At 46.5% G+C, this 13,145-nt stretch overlaps 1 protein-coding gene across 1 annotated transcript in view; it reads left to right on the top strand.

Annotated features, from left to right (window-relative positions):
* HID1 (HID1 domain containing) overlaps positions 1–13,145 on the top strand; it is a 192,758-nt gene that overhangs the window by 1,107 nt on the left and 178,506 nt on the right. The window lies entirely within an intron of this gene.

The raw sequence follows: 13,145 nt of genomic DNA, 5'->3' as shown, positions 1-13,145 counted from the left end.
AACAGATTTCCCCACAAATGGAATCAGATTGGCAGCATATTTCTCTACAAATGCAATGAGACTGGCAGCATATTTCTCTACAAATGCAATGAGACTGGCAGCATATTTCTCTACAAATGCAATGAGACTGGCAGCATATTTCTCTACAAATGCAATGAGACTGGCAGCATATTTCTCTACAAATGCAATGAGACTGGCAGCATATTTCTCTACAAATGCAATGAGACTGGCAGCACATTTTCCCACAAATGCAATGAGATTGGCAACAGATTTCCCCACAAATGGAATCAGATTGGCAGCATATTTCTCTACAAATGCAATGAGACTGGCAGCATATTTCTCTACAAATGCAATGAGACTGGCAGCATATTTCTCTACAAATGCAATGAGACTGGCAGCATATTTCTCTACAAATGCAATGAGACTGGCAGCATATTTCTCTACAAATGCAATGAGACTGGCAGCATATTTCTCTACAAATGTAATGAGACTGGCAGCACCTTTCCCCACAAATGCAATGAGATTGGCAGCACCTTTCCCCACAAATGCAATGAGATTGGCAGCACCTTTCCCCACAAATGCAATGAGATTGGCAGCACCTTTCCCCACAAATGCAATGAGATTGGCAGCACCTTTCCCCACAAATGCAATGAGATTGGCAGCACCTTTCCCCACAAATGCAATGAGATTGGCTGCACATTTCTCCACAAATGCAATGAGATTGGCAGCACATTTCCCCACAAATGCTATGAGATTGGCAGCACATTTCCCCACAAATGCTATGAGATTGGCAGCACATTTCCCCACAAATGCTATGAGATTGGCAGCACATTTCCCCACAAATGCTATGAGATTGGCAGCACATTTCCCCACAAATGCTATGAGATTGGCAGCACATTTCCCCACAAATGCTATGAGATTGGCAGCACATTTCCCCACAAATGCTATGAGATTGGCAGCACATTTCCCCACAAATGCTATGAGATTGGCAGCACATTTCCCCACAAATGCTGTGGTACGCTGGGGGCCCCAGGCTCACATCAGCATCACATGCAAAAAGACGTTAAAGTTGGCTTGGCTGTGCACCCCACCCACGGTAACCCACCTTGAGTCGTCGTCCTCCTGCTGCTGCCTGCTGAGCTATTGGCTGTCCTCTTCGGACTCCGAATCACTATTGAGTGACAGTCTGGTCTGTGGCTGGCTGCAATTGTGAGACCGACACTTCCCGGTGCTGCTGCCTACAACAGCTGGCATCGGGCTCTCTGTTTGCTCCCATGAGTCATAAGTCGACTCATGAGTCAAAGATTGCTGGCCTAGATTCTAGGCCAGCAATCATAGACTCATGAGTTGACTCATGACTCACAGGAGCAGCCAGAGCAGCAGCCAGCCAGAGACTCTCTGGCAGAGACTCGTCTCTAGCCCAAAATAGTGGTTAGGTTTGTGATGGGAAGTCCGGCTCACTAAAGAGCCGCAATGAAGTGCTAGAGACGAGTCTCTGCCAGAGAGTCTCTGGCTGGCTGCTCCTGTGAGTCATGAGTCGACTCATCATAAAGAGCCGCAGTGTTCTCCCCAGGCTCTTTTAGCCGGGTGCTCCACCCGGCTAGATTTGGTGACCACCCGGCTGTCATCAGCTCACCTCCTGACCTCCTTCTATGCTGTAAGCCGAGTTGCTTACAGTACGGTAATTCCTTGTGTGGATTCCTTTGATCATATGAGCACCTATCTCAGAGAGTAGATCAAGTCCTGGAGCATGTCAATGGCAGTGCAGATTAGAGACCTCTCTCTCTCCCTCTCCCTCTCCCTCTCCCTCTCCCTCTCCCTCTCCCTCTCCCTCTCCCTCTCTCTCTCTCTCTCTCTCTCTCTCCCTCTCCAGCTGTCACAATACATATTAGTTATTTCAGTGCCCAATAAATGATGCACTTGCAGATGTTTTACAATAAAGTGCCACATGCTCTAGGACGGGCTTCCCAGCCCTATTATTATTAGGAATATTTATTCCTGTGATACAATGAGGGCAGCCATGTTCTGTTTGTCACATTGTCACAGAGAGAGAGAGCTGGAGATACTATCAGCTTGCCTGTGAGTAAATTCAGCCCCCTCTCCTCCTCCCTCCTCCCCTCTGCCTCTGAAATCAATGGCTAGTAACACCCCCCCCCCCCCCCCTTCCTGCCTAGACTGAGCTCTTAAAAGCTCTTGCTACTGTCTGAAAATGCCAAGTCACTGTGAAAAGCTGTAGGCGAAACTTTGTATAGTTTTTAGGGAATTAGAGTACTAAAACAAAAAAAGTATTTGGCTTGAGGAATGCCCTATAAACTGTATGAAAGGAACACAATTATGCAATGAGTAAAAGTTTTTATCTCGGATCCACTTTAACCTTCCTGGCGGTAAGCCCGAGCTGAGCTCGGGCTATGCCGCTGGAAGGCACCGCTCAGGCCCCGCTGGGCCGATTTGCATAATTTTTTTTTTTGCTGCACGCAGCTAGCACTTTGCTAGCTGCGTGCAGTGCCCGATCGCCGCCGCTACCCGCCGATCCGTCGCGCCAATCAGTGCCAGGCAGCTCTATGGGGTGGATAGGAATCCCCTTTGACGTCACGACGTCGGTGACGTCATCCCGTCCCGTCGCCATGGCTACGGGGGAAGCCCTCCAGGAGATCCCGTTCTTTGAACGGGATCTCCTGATCGCCGATCGCCGGCGGCGATCGGAGGGGCTGGGGGGATGCCGCTGAGTAGCGGCTATCATGTAGCGTGACTTTGTCTCGCTACATGGAATTATAAAAAAAAAAATTTGCTGCCCCCTGGCGATTTTTTTTTTTTTATTTTTTTTTTTTTTTTTTTTTTTTTTTAGCAAACCGCCAGGAGGGTTAAGGACAGTGTTTGTAAGCCCTGCTGTAGGATGGAAAGCATCTCTGGTTGGGGAGCAATGGTGCTTCGATAGGTGCAAACTAGGTAATAGTTATCGACTTCAGGAAAAGTCCACCCCCACTCAGCCCGGTATTCATCGAAGGCACTGAAGTCACCAGAGTATCAAGTGTTCGGTTTCTGGGTACCACCATCACCAACGACCTGAGATGGAGTGAAAACACCACTAAATGCCAAAAGAAGGCGCAGCAACGGCTGTTCTTCCTAAGACAACTCAGGAAGTTTGGTATGCCGCAGGAGCTGCTGTCTAGCTTCTACACTGCCACCATCGAGTCAATCCTGTGCTCATCCATCATCATTTGGTATGGGGGAGCCACCACGAGTGACAGGTACAGACTACAAAGAGTAATCAATGCAGCGGAAAGAATCATTGGTTCACCCCTGCCACCTCTGGACCTCCTCCATGCATCCAGACTGAGAGCAAGGGCATACAGGATCACGAATGACCCGCACCATCCCGGCAGCCGCTTCTTCAGCCGCATGCGCTCAGACCATCGCTACAGGGCTATTTCCACCAAAACCTCCAGGCACAGGAACTCTTTTTTTTTTTTTTTTTTTTTTTTTTTTTTCCCCCCAAGCAGTGCGCCTTCTGAACTCAAGTCACACACACAGGAAAACTAAATAGCACATCTGTGACCCAGGCCTAAATTAATGTTTAGCTATTCTGTGGTTATCACATGTAGCGTGCACTACAATACCTAAATTCTCTTGTCTGCACATGTTTTTTGCACTACGTGGTTTTTATCTCATGTCTTTGTCTGTTCGTCATTGCATGTTTTTTGCACTACTATGCTTCTAATGCCTTTGTACTATGCTTTAATGCCGATGTGTACCACAAACAATTCCGAGGGTGGCTACTGCTGCACTTGGCGAAATAAATCTGATTCTGAGGCCAGGGCCCCCCAGCTGGCTGATCACCCCCCTCCCCCCAAGTGGCTAGTGGTTCCTGGGGTCCCCGCAGAGTATTCTGCAACAGAGTGAGCTTACCTGTTCAGCCGACACACTCCTCTAAGGGCTTGTTCACACCTAGGGCGTTTTGACCTTTTTTAAGGTGCCGGTGATTTTCAAAATCACCCTAAAAGCGCTTGTGCAATGATTTCCATCTTCTAGACATGGAATGAACAAGTTGGCGACATATTTCAACAAGGCGGACGATCTCCGCTCCCCTGTCCACTGACCTGCTGGTAAGCCTCTACACCATTTATTTTGCCACTGTCTTCCTGCTGTTTAAAACTGTAGGAGAATAGCTGCCCTTTATTGCACGTTGGTATACTTTTATTGTGATATTATGGAGAAGAAAAGAGGGGTGTTCTGAGCCTTCGAGTAACAATAGTTTGACACACTTCTAGGACAGGTCTCACCTAGTTCCAGTTTGGCCAGCACAGTGTACTAGGCCACGATCAGCGTTTGTCCCTCTCTGCCGAGCCGGGGACCGGGCTCTCCAGGTCGGATGGGGCGGATGTGGCGTCACTCTCCCGCGCACTTCCTGGAGGTAACTATGGATACGAGGACGCACGCTCGCATCACAGTGATACTGCGAGCGGCGTCTGTGTGAAGAGTTACGGTGGTCTAGTGTAGAGGAAGCCACCGGAGGGCAATTGGGGCTAAAATAGTTTTATTTAAAACAGGCAACGCGTTTCACGGAGGATCAACCTCCGCTTTTTCAAGTCTTATATATTTAACAGAATAGTTTCATTTTATACATAGGCCTCATGAGGGGTCAGCCAATCAGTTCTGTGTGGGGCGGGGACTGGAACCCTAATGTCCATAATAGTGGGCATTAGGGTTCCAGTCGACATTAGGGTTCCAGTCCCCGCCCCACACAGAACTGATTGGCTGACCCCTCACTTTTGCTACAGTATTTTGACTGATATGTAAAGCTTTGCTGATCTTTTGTAGCCCTCACCTTTTTTTGTGTAAAGTAATTATTTCCTTTCTCAGATTTTTTTGACATTTCTCTTCCATGTGCAGCCATTGCTGACAGCACAAAATGGGAAGGGCTTTTCTTTGTTAGGTAATACCCTTTTATAGTGACCTGTCTGCTGGACACCTCTTAAATGAATCATTAGACTCCCCTGTGGTTGAATGCCTGTTAATTAGAATTTTGTTGTCTTAAAGGAGTCATCAGGGAAAATGATGTAAAATGAGTGCTACTTACCGGGGGCTTCCTCTAGCTCCAAGCTCCTAGCATGTCCCTCGCCGCAGCTCTGCCCGCAGCCGTTCGCCTCAGCTCCGTCCCGGTCCCTGGTGATGACGTCAGAGCGACCTCTAGGTCGCTCTGTACTGCACCTGCGCGAGTGGCGCTGTGAATCACCGCCACGTGGGCCGGAGCAAACGGCGCAGTAGTACTGCGCCTGCGCAGTCCGCTCCGGCCCACGTGGCGGTGATTGACAGCGCCGCTCGCGCAGGTGCAGTACAGAGCGACCTGGAGGTCGCTCTGACGTCATCGCCAGGGACCGGGACGGAGCTGAGGCGAACGGCTGCGGGCAGAGCTGCGGCGAGGGACATGCTAGGAGCTTGGAGCTGGAGGAAGCCCCCGGTAAGTAGCACTCATTTTACATTATTTTCCCTGATGACTCCTTTAAGTGTGGCTTTTCTCCTAAGGCTATAATTGGGGTGTACTCATTTTTGCAACATGGGCTTGAATGAATTTGTTAGGAAAATCATTTCTGTGTGCAAATTAACAAATCTTGTTTGCAATCAATGGCCCACATTTGTGGGAGAATTAGTACAGTATCTTGTATCAAATGTTGATACTGAAAGGAAACTAAAGGTTTTCTGACAAATGTAGTGGGGTGCACTCATTTATGCTGAGCACTGTGTATCTGTGAGGAATTTCAGAAAAGCCATTTATTTATTTGTTTTCAAAATCTTTCATAACCAATGATGTGAAGGCAATAGGCCTATAGTCATTTAGACTTGTAAGTTTTGGGGTTTCTTTTAGGAACTGGGACAATGATTTAGTGTTTTAAAACAGGCAGGGACCATTGAGCGTTCGGAGATAGTGGCGTACCATAAGGCTGCAGGTGTGTAATTAGTAAAGATGTTTCAAGAGACGCTTGCATGTTAGTTTAGAGGAAATTTTATGCAGCTTGCCTTGGAATTTGGAAGTCAGATGGTCTAGCCTTGCTGAAAGGCAAAATTATTTGTCTCCTATTGCCCATTTATAGTGGTTAGTAAGAGGAATACAGTATAGCAAATCCTTGGTGGGAGTCACTAGAACTAGTAAGGAGTATTGCTTAGGACCCACCATAATAAAACTCAAACCCTCTTGTTCTGGGGGTATGTTTTTCGCAGGGGAGATGTTGAATTGACGTTTTCCAGTTCTACCTGTTTCAGCTAACAACCGATTAGCAGAAAAGACTGAGACTCACTTTCATTATTGTACCTGTTTTACCTGTTGTCTGCAGATTATAGGCCTGTTAAATGAATTCTTGAACTTATAACAGATTAAAAAATCTATTGAAATGTGCATTGTAAGGGCCGATTCACACTGGCGTTAAATGCAGCGTTTGTCCAAGTACTGTCCATTCAAGGGTATTATAATGCTTTTTAAACATTACTGGCTTTTTGTGCCGTCGTAAACGCCGGGCTAGATCTCCTAATCTCGTTCATCCAGGATCGGCTAAGTTCGGCACTTCTGTGTCTCCAGTAAGGGGCTCAACATGCCACAACAACCCAAGGACGAGAACCGTCCGATGCCAAAAGCTTTTCTGTTCAGTTGCAGAAAAGCGTTAAGCATTGGCTAAACAAGACATTCCAAACACTTGTGTGAAACAGACTCTAATTTAAACATCAAAGGCTAAATTTCTTTAATGGTTCATGTTGGACATGGCTTTCTTTAATTTCTAAATTGTCAATTCACAACATGTTATAATAGTTTTTTTTATTTTGTAGAGCAACTTGTACATGCGCATTTAGAAATCACATTTCTTCTACCTCCACCTTTGTTTACTTTTGTTGAATAACCAGCTTGAGAGCAGCTTCTGATGCAGAGTGCACATACTATATACAAAGAGTTAATGTCACAGCAGTGACTAAAGGATAAAAAACACACTCTGCTGGTTTTTGTCTATCTACATGCCTGCGCCATCTAGACTCCAAGATTAAACGTTTTTTCTGTTGGAAATGGTAAATATCCCAGTAACCAAAAAGAGAGGAATTTCACATGTTGTTCTAGTCAAAAACATAACAGGAGATTACCAATTTATTTTGAACCTGAAGTCGCTTAATCCATATCTGTCAGACATGAAGCTCAGAAAGGAGAGTCTTTAATTGATTCGGTTTGTTCTTCAAGGAAAAGAACACTTCATAACCATAGATATCCAGGATGCATATCTGCATATTCCAAAATCAGAAAGTCCTAAGATTTGCAGTGAAATCATGCACAGGAACCAGACATTACCAGCTTCTGGCTCTGCCATTGGGCGTTGCAACAATATCCTGTATCTTTCTGAAGGTCTTAGCAGAGGTAAGAGTCACTAAGATTGCAGGGAGTTGCTGACATTCCATACTTGGATGCTCTGCTAATTTATGCACAGACAGAGACATTAGTTCAAGCTCACAGGGATTTGGCCTGAAGTTATTCTTCAAAATGAAAGTATGCCATTCGCACACTACATTTTTTTTTTTTTTTAATTTTCGCTCTTATGCGCTCTATCCAAAAAAAGTTCTAACCGCTCTCATCCCCATATCATGGGGAATGCGACTGTACAAACCTTCAGTGTCGAAAGCTGCTAAGAGGTCTCCCGAGGTCCTCCAGAGCCCTAAGGACATCCATTGTGTTCACTAAATGAGAGAGTATCTCCCTCCAAAAGGGGCCTCAGGATGGGGTCCAGATATTTGGACAACCTCTCTGTGGTCGACCCCAACCCGAGATGAAGGGGCGACCCAAAGGGGTTTTTTTCGGGACTTGTGCACCTTGGGTATGCGATACCAGACTGGCTTAATGGGATGTATGGATAACAGGCCACTGGCCATCTTGAGGTAAGAACTTCCTGTTCGACTCCTCTCCTCAAAAGGGATTGAAAGCGATCCTGGTATTCTCCTGTGGAGGTCACTCCTTAAAGAGACAATGACGCTAAGAAAAAAATGATAAATTGGTTGTGTAGTATGGATATGTACTAGAACATAAGTAGCAAAGAAAATATTCTCATTTTTATTTTCAGTTTTTTATATACCGGTAGTATTTTTTTTTTTTTATAACATTGCATAATTTATCTAATATTTGCAGTTTACACACTAAATGATTTTACAGAGAGCAGGCCAGTGAACTATTGACCTGTCCTCTGGCAGAGAAAAAGAAAATACAGTGACTGACAGTTGAGATAACAAGCTTCAGAAGACAGAGCTCTCTGAGACTTTGGCTCTTTTGCATAGATAACTGGAGTTTCTTAAGCTTCCTGTACTGAAAACAATATTAGACTTATGTCTCTGCTCCTAATGTTTTATTTCTTAGCTGTACTGCACATAAAATCACACACATTGGTTCGCACGACAGCCCCAGTCTCTCTCACTGGCTGGGGCCCACAAACCACCATGCGATCCCTAGAGGGAAGTGCGGGCGGGCCCTGGACCTCTCACTCCCAGGGAATTCACCCACGCTGCCTCTAAACTGAATGCTAACTGCAAAACACACACATTTGCCCACTTCCAGCTAAAGCAATTTCCTACCTTTATCTTGTCAGCAGGCGCCCATCAGGTGAACGGTCATACACCCTTTTCCTGCCATACCAAATCTAGCAGGAATTGCATAAATTAGCATTCAGGTGGGAGGCTTTGGTTGGACGCAATCGTGGATTGCATCTATTACAGGGACGCCCCGTGTAGGCACATCCCCCACACGGTCCCCTCCCTAACTACTCACCTGTCAACAGCATCCTGGAAGCTGCAAAAAATAAATGAAAAATCACACACATTGGTTCGCACGACAGCTGTGGGCCCCAGTCTCTCTCACTGGCCGGGGCCCCCAAACCACCATGCAATCCCTAGAGGGAAGTGCGGGCGGGCCCTGGACCTCTCACTCCCAGGGAATTCCCTATCTATAGTGGTCCCCCATTCTCATTAGCCCTCCAACTTCCCTTTTAGAATCTTGCTTCCACTTTTTATTTTTTTTAACCTTCTTGGCAGTAATCCCGACTAGGGTCATGGGGGGAAAATCGGGGGCGGAAAACCATAGCTAAGAGTAGTAATCCTGACCTATGCTCGGGGTAGCCGCCGGAGGCTCTATGCATAGCAGTGCACTCAGCGGGAGCATTTCTACATACCTCCCAGGGATCCCAACGTCGGCCGCCATTCTTCTTCCTCTTCTCTGTGGCTCTGCTTCCTCCTGGTGAGATCCCCGGCTGTAGTCCATGACAGCCGGCAATCTCACTTTAGAGTTGCAGTGCCACCCGGAGGATGGAGGCATAACTGCGGTGCTGGAGCCAGGGAGGTGAGTGATTGCTGGGACTGTGCATATCTCCCTGGCAGCATGATGATTTTTTTTTTCAGGTTTTAGGGTCTGAAAGGGTGCCAAAAATTGTACTGCTTTTAGACCCTAAAATCCGGAAAGAATCATACCGCCAAGGGGGTTAATCATGTTTCCATGTCCATCAGTCACTTTGACATCAGCAGTACTTCACTCTGTATTATTTTTAAGGGGTTTATACAGTATGACACATAACACCACTTGTAAGATCTGTATTGAAATTCCCAACATTGGTGCAAGGCCATCCGTTATCACTTTCTGCTCTCTGTACAATTGTTTGAATGACTGCATTTGCTCAGCCACTGATAACGCATCATACATAGATTTGTAGGCAGTCCCTATTCAGTGTGCAGGGGGAGGGGGCCCCATCCAAAGTTTTGCAGGGGGGCCCAGTGATTTTTAGTTACGGCCCTGTGGGCCACCCAATAGGTTTTACCCAATCCGGCTCCCGTACTGAGGAAGTGCCCTGGTGTGTGCGGTCCAATGCTGGCACACAAAAGCGTCTTAGCTGTTTTATTGGGCACCCAACAGTGACGGGTGTGCGGAGTTACTAGTGGCGAGACGTAGCGCGCCAGATCTCTGAACATAAATACTGGAAATCTTTACATGCTGTCTCCATAGAAGTGCAAATAGCGTGAAACGCCCGTCAGGCTTCAGTTTCTAGCACCCACCGACATCTGATATGCCTCCTACGAACTGGTACATGTACCTATTTGTTACTATTGTTGGATGCAGCGTATTTGCAAATTTTTGAATAAAAGCAGCTATCAGCAGTGCCGAGTTTCATCCATCCTTTGCACTTCACAGACTGCTTGTCATAATCAGAGCCCTCTGAATCGGGCTACTGAAGTACCAGGAGGCTAAGCACTGGTACAAAAATCTTTCGACTCCTCAGTTAATGAAACCTTCAACTCCGACTCGGGTCCCCAAAATGTCTTAGACTCCGACTCCTTAGTCTAATACTTACCAGGGCTGTGGATTTTTTTACAAAAATCATCCAACTCCCGAATCCGACTTCTCAGTTTATAAAATCACTGACTCAGGGTACCCAAAATTGCTCCAACTCCACAGCCCTGCTTAGAGGTTTGACCTAGTCTATGCTTTCACCCACCCACCTCTCCTGAATCCTCTGCCCAGGTGTTGTGAAAGATTCAGGGGGCGGGGGCCAGAGTTCTGATCATCGCTCCCGTGTGGCCCAAGAGGCCATGGTTCCCAGGTCTTTCGCATTTGGCAGACTTTCACCCACCCACCTCTCCTGAATCTTCTGCCCAGGTGTTGTGAAAGATTCAGGGGGCGGGGGCCAGAGTTCTGATCATCGCTCCCGTGTGGCCCAAGAGGCCATGGTTCCCAGGTCTTTCGCATTTGGCAGACTAAGTCCCTTTTATTCTTCTCAAGAGACAGGGTCTGCTTCTTCAGGCCCTCTTGTTCATCCCAATCCAGGGTGACTCAAACTGGTGGTTTGGATCCTAAAAGGATGATTCTAAAAGCAAAGGGTCTTTCTAACAGTCAGCAATACTCTCATAACTTGTAAGTCATTCATGCAGAAAATCTATAGAAAGGTGTGGAAGCTGTAAGCTCGTGACATAACGGTACTATTTAGCAAAGGAGGGTTTAATAAAGGATTTCTTTAAAGCAGTTAGTAGACTTGCGCCACAGAAAATATTCCCTCAGCGGGACTTATTTATATTGGATGCCTTTATTGAGAGAACCAATTGCAGACATAAATCTGAAATGATTACCTCTTAAGGTGCCCATACATCAGGCAATGTATGGGCAGATGCAGGGCTGTGGAGTCGGTACAAAATTCCTCTGACTCCTCAGTTTAGAATTACTCCGACTCCTCTAATTTGCATATTACAATCTTGTTGATTGAAAGTATGTAACATGAAATTCATCTCTTAACTGCCAAAGACTAAAACTAGTCCTTGGTAAGAGTACTTGTAGAAGGTACAGACAGGAACAAAAAACATCAGGCCCTAGGCCAGTGATGGCTAACCTTGGCACGCCAGCTGTGGTGGAACTACAAGTCCCATGAGGCATTGCAATACTCTGACAGCTCTTAGCAAAACTCGGGGAGGCAGAGGCATGATTGGATTTGTAGTTTTATCACAGCTGGAGTGCCAAGGTTAGCCATCACTGCCCTAGGCAATGTAACTGTGGGTACATGTAAGAGTGATGTGCAGGTACTCTGAAGGAGAATGAGGGGATTCTTCCTCTATTTCACATTTTTCATGCACGATCTAAACATGGATCAGGCCCTAGGCTATGTAACTATGGGTACATGTAAAAGTGATGTGTTCTGCAGGAGAATTAGGTGTTTCTTCCTCTATTACCTATTCTTCATGTACAATCTGAACCAGGTTTATGGGTGATAGACAACACCTCTGTGTTCAATGTGCACAACATTCTCAATGGATTCCCTGCAGCTCTGTGGGGAATGCATATGTAGAGTATAGTACTACAGTACTATGTAATTTAAAGTAAACCTGAGACTGATCCATTTTTTTTTTTAATTTTTTTTATACATATCTGGGTCTTCCTCCAGCCCCCTTCAGGCTAATCAGTCCCTCGCTGTCGTCCTCCACCACCTGGATCTTCTTATGGGTCCAGGTACTTGAGCCCGTCGGGCGTAGTGCGCATGCACACACTCCGCCGCCGGGAGCGTACTTCACCTGCGCTGCGCTATTGTGCAGGTGCAGATCGCTCCTGGCTGTGGAAGTGGCATGTGGCCACACTGCACCCACTGGCTGAATTACCAGAACTCCTAGTAGAAGATCCAGATGGCGGAGGAGGACAGCAAGAGACTGATTGGCTTGCAGGGAGCTGGGGGAAACCCCCAGGTATGTATAAAACTTTTCATCAGTCTCGGTAGGTGTCACAGGAGCCCTAGTGGCTGACCGCACTTAGCCCTCTAAACGGTGCCAGCGCACAGATCGTGCGAACTCTGGTCGCAGTCAATGCGCAGGAACCGTTAAGAATTAGCCGCAGACAACTCAGAAGGGAGCCTGTGAGACACGGGTGATTACAACTTCACCCACTGGTTCAGAGTAAACTGCCACCACCGCGGTTACCATGGGACCGTGGAGCCCACTAACTGACTGACTAGTCCTGCGAATAAAACGGTTAAACACACGGTATTCTGTCTAGCCAACAACAAACAAACAGTAGCGTATCTTCAGAGACCTGGGATCAGTTCTGTGTGTGCTGATAAGCAGGGTAGCGGACAGTGAATGACTTGGAGAAAGTCGTTTATTCACGCAATATAAATAATTAATATATACAGACAATTATTAAAATCACAATTATTAAGACAGTAATAGCCAGTATAAAAAAAATAAAAGAAGGGAGAAAAATACTTAGTTCCTGGAAAGATGTCCTTTTTGTGGGAAAATCAGAGTTCTGGGTTTCAATCTGAGTTCAGACCAGGGGGATGCCAGCATATCCTCAAGCTGGCACCTGATGAGTTCAAGATGTTTCAGTGTGGAGGACACTGAGTTTGGGTCCTCTGCCATTCTTATGCCCCTGCTTCAGTAGGAGGGAGTGAGGGCGGGGAGCCATACACCCCCTTAGAAGATGAGATGAGCCCTCCCCTTGTCCTGGGGGCTAGAAATCATATCTACCCATATATGGGCTCTATCTCACAGAACCGTACAGGTCAGGGCAGATTTATTAACATTTTCAGGTCTGTCTCGATTTACCCAGCGCCCGGATACCAGACATGAGGGGTGGGACCCCTGTGGTATCATCAGGGCATTTT

Source organism: Hyperolius riggenbachi, chromosome 12 (genome assembly GCF_040937935.1).
Source record: "Hyperolius riggenbachi isolate aHypRig1 chromosome 12, aHypRig1.pri, whole genome shotgun sequence".
NCBI classification, from domain to species: domain Eukaryota; kingdom Metazoa; phylum Chordata; class Amphibia; order Anura; family Hyperoliidae; genus Hyperolius; species Hyperolius riggenbachi.
Note: the sequence above shows the minus strand (reverse complement) of the source record. Positions and strands in the feature narration are given on the sequence as shown.